We start from the raw sequence: 15,665 nt of genomic DNA, 5'->3' as shown, positions 1-15,665 counted from the left end.
AATCTGGTGTTATTCAATCAAATCATTGCTGCGCTGTCCTGATTACTTATCACGTTGTCTTCTGACAAACTTCAATTATGAATTAAATTCGGCTTTCTGACCACAGAAACCTTTCTTCATATGTAATATTTGGTAATAGCAATACGTGTAAGTGATAAATGTGACGCAAGCGTAATCAAACTGTAAAAACGTTTCCCATGAGTAATACAGTAAGGGGATGACTTCATTTGATTATTTGATATTATGTCATCTTCTATAGGGATGGTATAAGTATTGTTTCAGTGACCTAATGTCTTTATTTTTGCATATATTAAATTTACTTTGTCATTTTTACACATACAATCGTCAAGTAACATAAGTTATGTGGTCTTAGAATAAGCCAATCATTCCATTGTAATGATGATTGCTTGATTTTGAATTCCAAATACAGAACATCCGTTAGGGTTAAAAATAATCATAATATATTCTGAAAATAATATTCACAGAATTCAAACCAGTTTACAGGCATGATCAGATTGTTATAAAAATCAACATTTAATGTAGAGAGCAAACATGAAATATAAGAAAGTTTTATGCTTGCTGGTTTAGTAATTGATAAATAGTTTATAAATGGCATATGTACTACTGCGGTACGTTTGAAATTTGCGTTACGCTGACACGGTATTTACTACAAAGTGCTTATATATCGTTAAAACCTAGTTTATAAATCAATAATAACATTCAATTAACCCTTGAAGAAAAATGGTTCGACTGACACAAAAACGAGCCCGGAAAAGCCCCATTTCTTCAGATATTAACAACTCTGGTCTTACCTATACCCCATGCTCTGCTACTCCTGTTGCACCAGGTATTAGTGGGAGTTGATTTTGTTCCACACATGTTGCTGGATGACTCTTTGTCTAACTTAATAATGAGTTCTAACTCACGAACAGATGGTATCGATCTTATTAAGAACGAATTAGCCGCTGTCTATAAGCAATTAAGTGATATACGTTCTAAAGTGGAGTCACTTGCGGTCACTTTATTAAAGCATGATGATCTTAAACTAGAACTAAAGACACTGTCACCCCCTCGACTGCTGTTGTCAAAGGATATAGTTACTTCCGAACTGGAAGACAGGATCAAAATAGAATCCGTTATTTACTTGATAGCTAGCGAAGTCACCAAGCGAATAATCTCACGAAATAACGTGATTATATATAATATACCTGACAAAGTTGCCATTAAAACTGTGAGAAACGTGATACTAAACGCAGCTAATCTCCGGGACAGTCCATGCCAATGTATCCGACTTAACAAAAAGAATCAAAAATACTCGTGCCCTATCCTGTTTAGATTCGATTCCCATTTATTAGCGGAACGTTTGATAGAATCTGAACAGCTAGTCTGTGCGCATACGAAGTTTAAAAGCGCTCGTATAGTCTCAGACAAAACCACCAATCAAAGATTAACACAAAAGCGTACCATAAACGAAAATAACATTGTTGAGGTCACAACAAATATGATCGCGCCAGCAGCTGAACCCACTGGTGCAGCTAATTTATCTCATATTAGTCAGTGTACTGATATACCAATGCAGTGTGTTAGTTTGTCTCTCATAACCCTAGTGGCCTTAGATAACCAGGACATATCTGATGGAGACTCTAATGTCATTCTTTCCAGTGTAATATCGGAAGCCCAAAATCAAACACCTGATTCTATAGTGAAGGCTCATAAAAACACTGCTAAACCTAAAATGAATATACCAATTAAGAAGAACGGAAATAATAAACCTTCAAAGAACTTGCAAATATAGAGACTATAAGCATGCAGACTGGGACCTCTTGCGCTCACTGATCAAACTCTCAGACTGGGATGCACTCTTCTCATGTAATAGTCTCACAGATGCCATCAACATATTCTATTTGATTGTTAACTCTTGTCTATACTTTTATGCACCAATTTGGACTTACAGGATTAGTAAACATTACGAATTATATATACCAGCTAAATATCGTAATAAACTAAGACACCTAAAGAAACGTTATTTTAAATCTAACGACTTCACGGCAGTCACACAAACAACAATAATTTTTAACCAAATTAGAGAGAAACATAGGTTAAAGGCCATCAATGAAGAGCTATTAGCACTACGTACTAGCTCAAAAGTGCAAAACCTAATCCACCTTTACAATAAACGTGCTAAATCAATTCAAAAGGTTGATATACCATGCATCCTGCATAATAATAGTTTTATATATGACCCAAAAACTATAGCAGAACTTTTCAGTGGTAATTTTGCAAATGGCAAAGAATCCATAAATGGCTATGTTTCTAGAGTTATATGCTTGACTGGTAACTCAATTAAATCTATCTCCTTCACATGTCTGAAAATTAGTAAGGTTATAAATAAGCTCAAGGTTTCGAAAGGTCACGGTGCAGACGGGATTTCATCATTTCTCTACAAATATGGTGGTCCAGATATCCAACTTCTTCTCCTTAAACTGTTTACCCTCTCTATGGAATCAGGCTCTTATCCTGACCGTTGGAAAACCGCGTACATCATACCACGTTACAAATCCGGAGATAAGACTGACATGAACAACCATCGGCCTATAAATATTACTCCAGTTATCTCTAGGATTATGGAAAAAATTATTAGTGACGAACTATCCAACCATTTATTGACTGAACAATTTATTGATGACTCGCAACATGGATTTCTTAAAAATCGATCCTGTATGACATGTCACTTTGACTTCTTTAATTTAGTCTATTCGCTTCCTAGCCAAACTCCGCCTGTAGCACTTCTAGAATTACTGCCGGTCCCACGCCCGTGTAAAGGAGGAGGATTGGGCATGGGGTTAGCGACCCCATCCCGTAGAAAAGCTAACTCGCTAAAAAAAGCTAACCAGAAAAAATAATTCAATCCATTTAAACTCTGCCGTGGGAGTTGAAGGAATAATGACGTCTCATGATGATAGCCGAAATTCTTCGGAAGTCACGAGACCAATACACCTTCTAACAACCAGAGCATTATTATTAGTGACAAACTATCCAACTATTTATTGACTGAACAAGTTATTGATGATTCGCAACATGGATTTCTTAAAAATCGATCCTGTATGACATGTCATTTTGACTTCTTTAATTTAGTCTATTCGCTTCGTAGCCAAGGATATCTAGTATTAGTGCTATACCTGGACATTTCTAAGGCCTTCGACATGGTCAACCACCAACTTCTCATAGGTAAACTCGCATCTTATGGGGTCGAAAACCCGTTACTAGCCTGGTTTGATTCCTTCCTCAGCAATCGACATCAAATAGTTAAAATGAACTCTTCATTGTCGAACGCAGTCCCTGTTAGAAGTGGGGTAATTCAGGGTAGTGTCTTAGTCCTTTGCTCTTTTTAGTTTTCATTAATGATATTTGTCAGTGTTTTAGTGTGGGTAAGTCCCTTTTGTTTGCAGACGATCTTAAGGTAGTGTACAAACAATGGGAGAGAGTTTAATATACGGATAGTTTGGGGTAAATTATTCCAGAGTCTAGAAAACTTACAGGTAAAGTAATACAGGTAAAGTAATGCTTTGGATACCTTAACAGCTAACAAAGTTGAAGATGGTATCTTGAATAGTTTACCAGAATCGATCTGGATATCAATCAATACCCTAAACCATAGTCTACTCCTAGGTTGTATATATAGAGCTCCTGATAGTACTGATAATTTGAATGATTGTATTATCAATGCATTTATCCACGCATCTACTCTAAACATCAGTGCTAAGATTATCACTGGTGATTTCAATTATCCTGGGATTAACTGGAGTACCGGTAGTTGTCAGTCTAGCAATGATGAATTTTTATCAATCCTCAATCTGTACTGCTGGTCACAGTGGGTTCGTACCCCAACAAGGGGTGATAATACACTTGATCTAATATTTAGTAGAGATATCATTCCCCTATCTGTACAAGTATACAACGAGTTTGAAAGCAGTGATCATAGGATAGTAACTTGTGCTCTCCCCATCTGTCCCTCCTACAACCGACCAATTCAAGGAACCTGCAATTATAGAGACTATAAGCATACAGACTGGGACCTCTTGCGCTCACTGATCAAACTCTCAGACTGGGATGCATTCTTCTCATGTAATAGTCTCACAGATGCCATCAACATATTCTATTTGATTGTTAACTCTTGTCTATACTTTTATGCACCAATTTGGACTTACAGGATTAGTAAACATTACGAATTATATATACCAGCTAAATATCGTAATAAACTAAGACACCTAAAGAAACGTTATTTTAAATCTAACGACTTCACGGCAGTCACACAAACAACAATAATTTTTAACCAAATTAGAGAGAAACATAGGTTAAAGGCCATCAATGAAGAGCTATTAGCACTACGTACTAGCTCAAAAGTGCAAAACCTAATCCACCTTTACAATAAACGTGCTAAATCAATTCAAAAGGTTGATATACCATGCATCCTGCATAATAATAGTTTTATATATGACCCAAAAACTATAGCAGAACTTTTCAGTGGTAATTTTGCAAATGGCAAAGAATCCATAAATGGCTATGTTTCTAGAGTTATATGCTTGACTGGTAACTCAATTAAATCTATCTCCTTCACATGTCTGAAAATTAGTAAGGTTATAAATAAGCTCAAGGTTTCGAAAGGTCACGGTGCAGACGGGATTTCATCATTTCTCTACAAATATGGTGGTCCAGATATCCAACTTCTTCTCCTTAAACTGTTTACCCTCTCTATGGAATCAGGCTCTTATCCTGACCGTTGGAAAACCGCGTACATCATACCACGTTACAAATCCGGAGATAAGACTGACATGAACAACTATCGGCCAATAAATATTACTCCAGTTATCTCTAGGATTATGGAAAAAATTATTAGTGACGAACTATCCAACCATTTATTGACTGAACAATTTATTGGTGATTCGCAACATGGATTTCTTAAAAATCGATCTTGTATGACATGTCATTTTGACTTCTTTAATTTAGTCTATTCGCTTCGTAGCCAAGGATATCTAGTATTAGTGCTATACCTGGACATTTCTAAGGCCTTCGACATGGTCAACCACCAACTTCTCATAGGTAAACTCGCATCTTATGGGGTCGAAAACCCGTTACTAGCCTGGTTTGATTCCTTCCTCAGCAATCGACATCAAATAGTTAAAATGAACTCTTCATTGTCGAACGCAGTCCCTGTTAGAAGTGGGGTAATTCAGGGTAGTGTCTTAGTCCTTTGCTCTTTTTAGTTTTCATTAATGATATTTGTCAGTGTTTTAGTGTGGGTAAGTCCCTTTTGTTTGCAGACGATCTTAAGGTAGTGTACTCATTTTTTCCACACGAGCTGAGCAATATTCGAAATTGCATCAGCACGGAGCTTAACAAGGTAGCACAGTGGTGCTCAAAATGGCAGCTGGAGCTCAATACAGCTAAATGTGGTTGTCTATGCTTCGGTGATTTATCACTCAACCTTAATCTTACCATAAATGGGGAAATGTTATCTAGGTTACACACAGTAGTTGATCTAGGACTTAGGTACTCTTACGACTTGTCGTTTACTGAACAGATATTGAAACAAACGTCCAAGTCTCAACGCCTTATAGGTTTCATAACTCAAAACCTTCATAACAGCGAATCTCGTATTCTAATGTACAAAGTCTGTGTTCGACCACTCCTCGAATACTACGCGTTTCTCCTTAGTAGCACGCGAATAAAGGATAAATGAATAGTGGAATCAGTACAGAGACGATTTACACTTCGTACTCTTGGACCTGATAGTGTCTTGACATATAATTCGAGGTGTAGTAAACTAGGGCTTGACCCTTTATGGATAAGGAGACTCAAACTTAACATTATCCTCTTTTTCAAAATACTTAACAATCTCTCCTTCACATCCAATCAGGCGATTCAATATGCTAAAGCCTCACATTACGACATTCGTAACTCCTTGTCTTTAGCGAAACAAACATATTCTAGATCTTCTCTCTATATGAATTACTTTACCTGTAAGTTTTCTAGACTCTGGAATAATTTACCCCAAACTATCCGTATGTTAAACTCTTTCCCATTGTTTGTTCGCTCAATTAATGCTTTTTGCTCCTCTGAAAATGCATTAAATGCTCTAGCGCCTGCAAGTGTATCTTACTCCACAAGTGAGATTATAGGAACTTTAAATGTTTAACTTCTTACTTGCTATCATTGTTTTGATGTTCCGTGCTCTTTGCTTTAATCTTACCTTCTCTAGTTGTAGATAATTAATAATAACTCGCTCTGGCACTGGTGTAGCGAACAAAACACTAGTTGGGGACAATCGAATGTATTTAAGCAAAGATTACAGACTATCTCAGTAAATTTTGAAAACCATACAATGTACAGTCAATTTGCAAATTAACAACCAATAGTCTCGATCTTCACTGTTTCTTCTCTAATTCCATTGTTCGTGCATTTTCCTACCGATTGCGCTTCGTTTCTGTCCTTTCGTCATTGGTCTTCTGCGAAAATACATTCTATGTCTGACCCACACCATATACTACTTATATGGATATAAGTAATTCACACCACACTCGTCCCCCCTTTAAAGCATTCGACCATGCGGTGGTTCTGCTCGCCATGCCACTATCTTCTTTCACTGCAGGCTGTGCCAAACTCTCCGTCAGAATGTCGAGTCTGCGGCGCGCTGACCTCCATAGCTCCGTCGAACTTCCGGGGCACCAACTTCCTCATCCACCCGGCACCTGGGACGTTCAACACCCGTACTCCACCGGCCTGCTGAGCCATCTACATCCGATGTCCGCACAGCAGCCGCACGTCCCACTGCTACTCTCCGTCGACAGCACCCACTACAGCCAACGCCGCCCCGCCAGAACACTCCACTCGACGCCACCCCTCCGCATCAGACTGCCCCAACAAGCACCTCAACTCCAGACCCGCAGCGGCGTCCGCAGAACAGCACCCTTCCTCCTCCCGGTTGGCAGCGACACCAATTGTAGTGAACAAAACACGACTGGTTGGGGACAATCGAATGTATTTAAGCAAAGATTACAGACTATCTCAGTAAATTCTGAAAACCATACAATGTACAGTCAATTTGCAAATTAACAACCAATAGTCTCGATCTTCACTGTTTCTTCTCTAATTCCATTGTTCGTGCATTTTCCTACCGATTGCGCTTCGTTTCTGTCCTTTCGTCATTGGTCTTCTGCGAAAATACATTCTATGTCTGACCCACACCATATACTACTTATATGGATATAAGTAGATCACACCACACTGGTAATAACCTTACAGAATAATGTTGGTCAATCATCAGGCTATCCACTTGATGAAAAAACGACAAGTTCCCTGGTGTTGCATTGGCTTGCCGTGATATATGCCATATTTAAAATGTTTATCAATTACTAAACCAGCAAACATAAAACCTTCTTAATATTCATGTTTGTTCTCTACATTAAATGTTGATTTTTATAACAATCTGATCATGCCTGTAAACTGGTGTGAATTCTGTAAATATTATCTTCAGAATATATTATTATTATTATTATTATAATTCATATAGAGAGAAGATCTAGAATATGTTTGTTTCGCTAAAGACAAGGAGTTACGAATGTCGTAATGTGAGGCTTTAGCATATTGAATCGCCTGATTGGATGTGAAGGAGAGATTGTTAAGTATTTTGGAAAAGAAGATAATGTTAAGTTTGAGTCTCCTCTTCAATAAAGGATCAAGCCCTAGTTTACTACACCTCGAATTATATGTCAAAACACTATCAGTTCCAAGAGTACGAAGAGTAAATCGTCTCTGTACTGATTCCACTATTCATTTATCCTTTATTCGCGTGCTACTAAGGAGAAACGCGTAGTATTCGAGGAGTGGTCGAACACAGACTTTGTACATTAGAATACGAGATTCGCTGTTATGAAGGTTTTGAGTTATGAAACCTATAAGGCGTTGAGACTTGGACGTTTGTTTCAATATCTGTTCAGTAAACGACAAGTCGTAAGAGTACCTAAGTCCTAGATCAACTACTGTGTGTAACCTAGATAACATTTCCCCATTTATGGTAAGATTAAGGTTGAGTGCTGTATCACCGAAGCATAACCAACCACATTTAGCGGTATTAAGCTCCAGTTGCCATTTTGAGCACCACTGTGCTACCTTGTTAACCTCCGTGCTGATACAATTTCGAATATTGCTCAGCTCGTGTGGAAAAAATGAGTACACTACCTTAAGATCGTCTGCAAACAAAAGGGACTTACCCACACTAAAACACTGACAAATATCATTAATGAAAACTAAAAAGAGCAAAGGACTAAGACACTACCCTGAATTACCCCACTTCTAACAGGGACTGCGTTCGACAATGAAGAGTTCATTTTAACTATTTGATGTCGATTGCTGAGGAAGGAATCAAACCAGGCTAGTAACGGGTTTTCGACCCCATAAGATGCGAGTTTACCTATGAGAAGTTGGTGGTTGACCATGTCGAAGGCCTTAGAAATGTCCAGGTATAGCACTAATACTAGATATCCTTGGCTACGAAGCGAATAGACTAAATTAAAGAAGTCAAAATGACATGTCATACAAGATCGATTTTTAAGAAATCCATGTTGCGAATCACCAATAAATTGTTCAGTCAATAAATAGTTGAATAGTTCGTCACTAATAATTTTTTCCATAATCCTAGAGATAACTGGAGTAATATTTATTGGCCGATAGTTGTTCATGTCAGTCTTATCTCCGGATTTGTAACGTGGTATGATGTACGCGGTTTTCCAACGGTCAGGATAAGAGCCTGATTCCATAGAGAGGGTAAACAGTTTAAGGAGAAGAAGTTGGATATCTGGACCACCATATTTGTAGAGAAATGATGAAATCCCATCTGCTCCGTGACCTTTCGAAACCTTGAGCTTATCTATAACCTTACTAGTTTTCAGACATGTGAAGGAGATAGATTTAATTGAGTTACCAGTCAAGCATATAACTCCAGAAACATAGCCATTTATGGATTCTTTGCCATTTGCAAAATTACCACTGAAAAGTTCTGCTATAGTTTTTGGGTCATATATAAAACTATTATTATGCAGGATGCATGGTATATCAACATTTTGAGTTGATTTAGCACGTTTATTGTAAAGGTGGATTAGGTTTTGCACTTTTGAGCTAGTACGTAGTGCTAATAGCTCTTTATTGATGGCCTTTAACCTATGTTTCTCTCTAATTTGGTTAAAAATTATTGTTGTTTGTGTGACTGCCGTGAAGTCGTTAGATTTAAAATAACGTTTCTTTAGGTGTCTTAGTTTATTACGATATTTAGCTGGTATATATAATTCGTAATGTTTACTAATCCTGTAAGTCCAAATTGGTGCATAAAAGTATAGACAAGAGTTAACAATCAAATAGAATATGTTGATGGCATCTGTGAGACTATTACATGAGAAGAATGCATCCCAGTCTGAGAGTTTGATCAGTGAGCGCAAGAGGTCCCAGTCTGCATGCTTATAGTCTCTATAATTGCAGGTTCCTTGAATTGGTCGGTTGTAGGAGGGATAGATGGGGAGAGCGCAAGCTACTATCCTATGATCACTGCTTTCAAACTCGTTGTATACTTGTACAGATAGGGGAATGATATCTCTACTAAATATTAGATCAAGTGTATTATCACCCCTTGTTGGGGTACGAACCCACTGTGACCAGCAGTACAGATTGAGGATTGATAAAAATTCATCATTGCTAGACTGACAACTACCGGTACTCCAGTTAATCCCAGGATAATTGAAATCACCAGTGATAATCTTAGCACTGATGTTTAGAGTAGATGCGTGGATAAATGCATTGATAATACAATCATTCAAATTATCAGTACTATCAGGAGCTCTATATATACAACCTAGGAGTAGACTATGGTTTAGGGTATTGATTGATATCCAGATCGATTCTGGTAAACTATTCAAGATACTGTCTTCAACTTTGTTAGTTGTTAAGTTATCCAAAGCAAATATAAGACAACCGCCTCCTCGCTTAATTTCTCTGTCACAACGATAGAGTCGATAGTTTTGGATATTTAATTCGGAATCGGCCACTGCTGGATAACACCACGTTTCAGTGATAAGTATAAAAGAAGGCTTGGCTAGAAAGGCTATGGTTCTCAAGGCTGAGATTTTGTTCAGAAGTGAACGTGCGTTAATGAGTAATAAGTTTAAAAAGGGAGTGTGTAGTGTAAAAAAACCGAGAGCATCCTTATCGATGGTATGAGTTCTAGCTATGCCTGGACTATGGTTTAATGTGTTTGCCGGATCGCATGGGCTATAGCATGAGCGAACTGTAGTGCTCGTGGAACAAGGGATCTCTGGAGGTCGAAGAAAAAATCTTTATTTTGGTAAGGTTGAATAATTTATTGTACTTGTTTTGGTGGACAATTAAGACAGGTGCCTGCATGTTGGGGTTGCGTTGATGGTGCATAACCTAGTATACCATCTTCTCTACTGCGAGAGTGATGATAAGAGTTACATCTTGCAGGTTTATTATTTATAGCATTTGGGGGAAACCATGGGGCACGTTGGTTCATTGCCGTCTGTCTAATAACAGGCCTGCTTACATGATGGTTGTAGTGGCCGTCTCGTGTAACGTTTGAACGAAACGTGTCTTTATAACCTCCCTTACGATGAGTAGGGTTAAGCATAGTTTCAGAAATTATACTTTTGTTTGGTAAAGCCGTTGAAATATTTTTGGTAATCGGTTTACAACTAGAAGGTTTTTTATTTCCTTTCTTCTTAATTGGTATATTCATTTTAGGTTTAGCAGTGTTTTTATGAGCCTTCACTATAGAATCAGGTGTTTGATTTTGGGCTTCCGACATTACACTGGAAAGAATGACATTAGAGTCTCCATCAGATATGTCCTGGTTATCTAAGGCCACTAGGGTTATGAAAGGCAAACTAACACACTGCATTGGTATATCAGTACACTGACTAATATGAGATAAATTAGCTGCACCAGTGGGTTCAGCTGCTGGCGCGATCATATTTGTTGTGACCTCAACAATGTTATTTTCGTTTATGGTACGCTTTTGTGTTAATCTTTGATTGGTGGTTTTGTCTGAGACTATACGAGCGCTTTTAAACTTCGTATGCGCACAGACTAGCTGTTCAGATTCTATCAAACGTTCCGCTAATAAATGGGAATCGAATCTAAACAGGATAGGGCACGAGTATTTTTGATTCTTTTTGTTAAGTCGGATACATTGGCATGGACTGTCCCGGAGATTAGCTGCGTTTAGTATCACGTTTCTCACAGTTTTAATGGCAACTTTGTCAGGTATATTATATATAATCACGTTATTTCGTGAGATTATTCGCTTGGTGACTTCGCTAGCTATCAAGTAAATAACGGATTCTATTTTGATCCTGTCTTCCAGTTCGGAAGTAACTATATCCTTTGACAACAGCAGTCGAGGGGGTGACAGTGTCTTTAGTTCTAGTTTAGGATCATCATGCTTTAATAAAGTGACCGCAAGTGACTTCACTTTAGAACGCATATCACTTAATTGCTTATAGACAGCGGCTAATTCGTTCTTAATAAGATCGATACCATCTGTTCGTGAGTTAGAACTCATTATTAAGTTAGACAAAGAGTCATCCAGCAACATGTGTGGAACAAAATCAACTCCCACTAATACCTGGTGCAACAGGAGTAGCAGAGCATGGGGTATAGGTAAGACCAGAGTTGTTAATATCTGAAGAAATGGGGCTTTTCCGGGCTCGTTTTTGTGTCAGTCGAACCATTTTTCTTCAAGGGTTAATTGAATGTTATTATTGATTTATAAACTAGGTTTTAACGATATATAAGCACTTTGTAGTAAATACAGTGTCAGCGTAACGCAAACTTTAAACGTTCCGTATTCATCTAACTCTTCTTGGATTAATTGCGCTGTTTTCGAGATTACTGGTTATTACTATGATTCAATTACTTCAGATCATCTCAAGTTTTTTTCTCAAACTCAAATAAATAACAAATGGCTTTTCGAACAGATATTTTTTAATGACTTCAAAACGAATCGATGTTATTGCTTTCAGAACATATTTACATCTAATTAGAAGTTGCAAATTTGATTATGATGTTGCTAAATTTTTTAAACGTACACAGTTAATCAGAATATTTATGCCAGTTTACAAATGTTGGAATATATCGATTAGATATCATCACGTTGTTTCAGATAGGATACAATTATTGATTGAAGACGCTTGTGAAATTTCAATTATTGCTTGGAATTCAATATAACCTTTTGAATGTCGATTCTGTGGTCCAAACGTTTATATTTCGACGACAAACCTTAGGGTCCTGAGTTCTATACATCGTAGCGTGATGGATCTGCATTGCTTAGGATTTCCATATTAGAACCAAACAGCTGTCCTATGATTCCTGGTTTTCAGAGGTTGTCAAACTGAAGTCTGTTCGTAGTCCCATTATTAGTTTCACTTATTTCACTTGTCAGTCAGTCAGTTAGCTATAACGTAGGACCAGGCAAATATATATGCATCGGTCCAAGTTGCCATATCTCATTAGCACAACAAGATGAACACCGAATTCATAGTAGTCCATTAACTTGTGGTAATATATAAAAGAAAGACTGTATATAAGGATGTAGTACAGGAGGAAAGACAGATATGAGGCAATTTCAATATTATAGTTTTAATGAAGACAGAGAATGTTTACACTGACGCCATCGTAACCAATTATGAGCCCTGTCACACAGAGTCTCCAACCATTCGTTACGATATTCACGCGGACCCGAACCAAGTAGTCTGCATCTACCAACATGGCTCTTGTGTAAATCGTGAAGTCATATATTATCATTATATTTTTGTATACATTATACTACTTAAAAATAGAATTGAAAACCCCATATGTTTAGATGGTTGTAACATTATCAATAGGTCCGCAATTGATAATTAATTTGACCACAAATGAGCCTAAAGAAATTCGACGATATTTCATTCCATAATATTTTGTTCTTTACGACTATGCATAAGAACACTGAAGTGACGCTGATTTTAACAATTTAAGATTACATTTTTGAATCCAATTTTCGAATACGGTCAGTCGATGAAAAGAAAAAAAGGTTTGTTCAGCGTATGCTGAATAACACTAAATAGTAATCTAAATAGCCCATAGTAGTTCAACCGGTTTACTTGATTTCATTAAACACAACGTTCGGTGCTTCGCAGTTTTTTAGATATTAAGTTTCTCCATTCGTTATATGGTATGAAGTGTTCAACTTAGGGTTTGCATATGTTTAGCCATAGATGGCTAAATATCTCGAACCTTAATTTTTATCGATTGCATTTTAAGTTAAGTACTTACAAGTATATAAATAAATATATTTACCTCTTGTGAAAATTTGTAAATTTATCACTAAAAGGTTGAAAAGCGCAGACCTATTATTAATAAGTCTTGGAGTGGAATGTTATACTCGGATCCTAAGCTAATCTCGCAGCCGCCAAGCTAAATGGACACAGCAACTTGAACACGAGAGAAAAGGCTCAAAATGTATGGGAAGCCTTTTATTCCAAAGGTTCATTCATGTACAGAAAACATACGGTTTTGATAGCATTTTAGAAGTCCTTGTGTTTTCCAGAAAATTCTGGAATGCTACTAGACATAGTAGCAGTGTAGTAATCAGTCAACATGTGACTTTTCACTTTCGTGACGTTTCTAGCAAAACTTGGATAAAATGTTTCTTAGTGTTTCCCGAGTCTTTCTTGTCTATTGCGAGAAATTTTCTGGATTGCTCCAACAATTGTATTCTTCTTTACACCCACTACAACAATGTGTCTATGAACTTAATTATTCTTAGTTTATTTTTCTCATAATAGGTGTATTGATGAACAGGCAAGTAGTATCTCGTGTTAGAAACTTTTAAACTGATCTCCACATCTTGCTAAACAGAAAATGGTGGCTAGCAGTTTGAAACAAATGGTACTGAGTCCGAGTCCTTGAGTGAACATCGACTGTGGGATTCAGTTACACCCAGCTGACCAGTTCTAAGTAGAACGAAACGCGCGTCCTAGATTCCACTGCTAGCCACTCTCACCTCCGCCTATAATGCTCGTGATTGAAAGCAATATCAAAGCAATACTCACAGGATGCACATTTATCAATAACAGACTGATGAATTGTAGTCCTCAACATCAATGAGAAGATTCAAACAAACAATATGAAAATAAACGATCACCATAATGTTCGACCAAGTAGGCATATTCAAGTAAGAATTAAACTGAAAAAGCCAGGTGTGGTTGAGTTTAGTGTCACTAGTGACTAAAATCTAGCTGATGTAAAATGAACTCTGGCTTTTGTACATCAATCATATACACCTGTGTTTATTCATTGCTTTACTTCTTCAACTTTACGTAAAAAATTTGAATAGACAGAGAACGTCTTGGTTTTAGAATTTATGTGGGGTTCATCAAATTCTGCAAATCACTAACCAAATCGTCTTTACTTATTTTTCTTCCATTCTATATTTTAAATTCCGAAATATCTTGTCTTGTTTGTGAATTGAATGTCATTTCTATAATCTTAAGTGCTTTTTTATGTACACTTCCCAGTGTTGTTTCGTGAATTCTTAAATTCATGTGCATGCAAACCAGAGATTAACTAAAAGTGTAAAGTCAAACTCATCTTGATCAATTTTATTTAGACCCAATCTATTTTTGACAGTGTTTCTCCCCTTCTGTTTTCTACATTTTTCTTTATATTTTACAATAATCTATTTTGAATGTTTGTGGGAATCTTTCATTAATTTTAAGAGTGTGTAATTTGAAATTGTGTATATTGTAAATTAGTGAATCCTACACAATAGAAAGCTGAAAATTTGAATTCAGAACATCCGTTGATTAGGCTAACTAAAATTTATTTAATTTAAATAATAAGCACAAAATAATGTAAGTTGTTTACTGAGTTAGAAGAATGATAATTGGAGAACATTGATTCTTATGTTGATATAAAGTTTTGTGAACGATTAATAGGTATTTAACATGTATGTGAATAGGACCATAAAATAAAAATGAGTATGAGTATTGTGTATGTTAAAGATTTGCTTAAGACAGTGCAAATAAATCATTCAAATGTTGAAGCGTTGCAAAGCATCTTTAGGGTGTCGAATATGTAGTGCATATTAGTTTCACCACACATCACATTCCACCTCAGGATTCATTGGTGAACCAACTGGACAACCATATGCACGTGCGAATCTGTTATTATTAACCAACACCCCGGTTACTCTTTCAAGGTAGAGAAAATAAAATTATTTAATTAGTTTGGACAGCCGTAAACTAAATATACAACTACTATAAAGTTTGGAAACTGAAATTACTATTTTTCTGATTAAGATTTTGAAAACTTAATAAGATTGAAGTTGAAGTAGACGACTATCATTGGAGTTGTAGACCATCGGAATTCATTAATTCTGAGTTATTATAGCGGTTTGTAATATGGGATAAGTAACAGTTATATGGCATTCAAAGATGATAGTGTTCATTCTCGTTATGGAATATAATGCTGAATGCTTTTAATTCTTCGTTTTATACTGCAACATCTGCTATGAAAACTTTAGTTTTTGTGGCAACAAATATTTCCATAGTCATAATTTTTAG

This window comes from Schistosoma mansoni, chromosome 2, assembly GCF_000237925.1.
Source record: "Schistosoma mansoni strain Puerto Rico chromosome 2, complete genome".
In the NCBI taxonomy this organism is placed as follows: Eukaryota; Metazoa; Platyhelminthes; class Trematoda; order Strigeidida; family Schistosomatidae; genus Schistosoma; species Schistosoma mansoni.
This window is presented reverse-complemented; position numbering follows the sequence as displayed.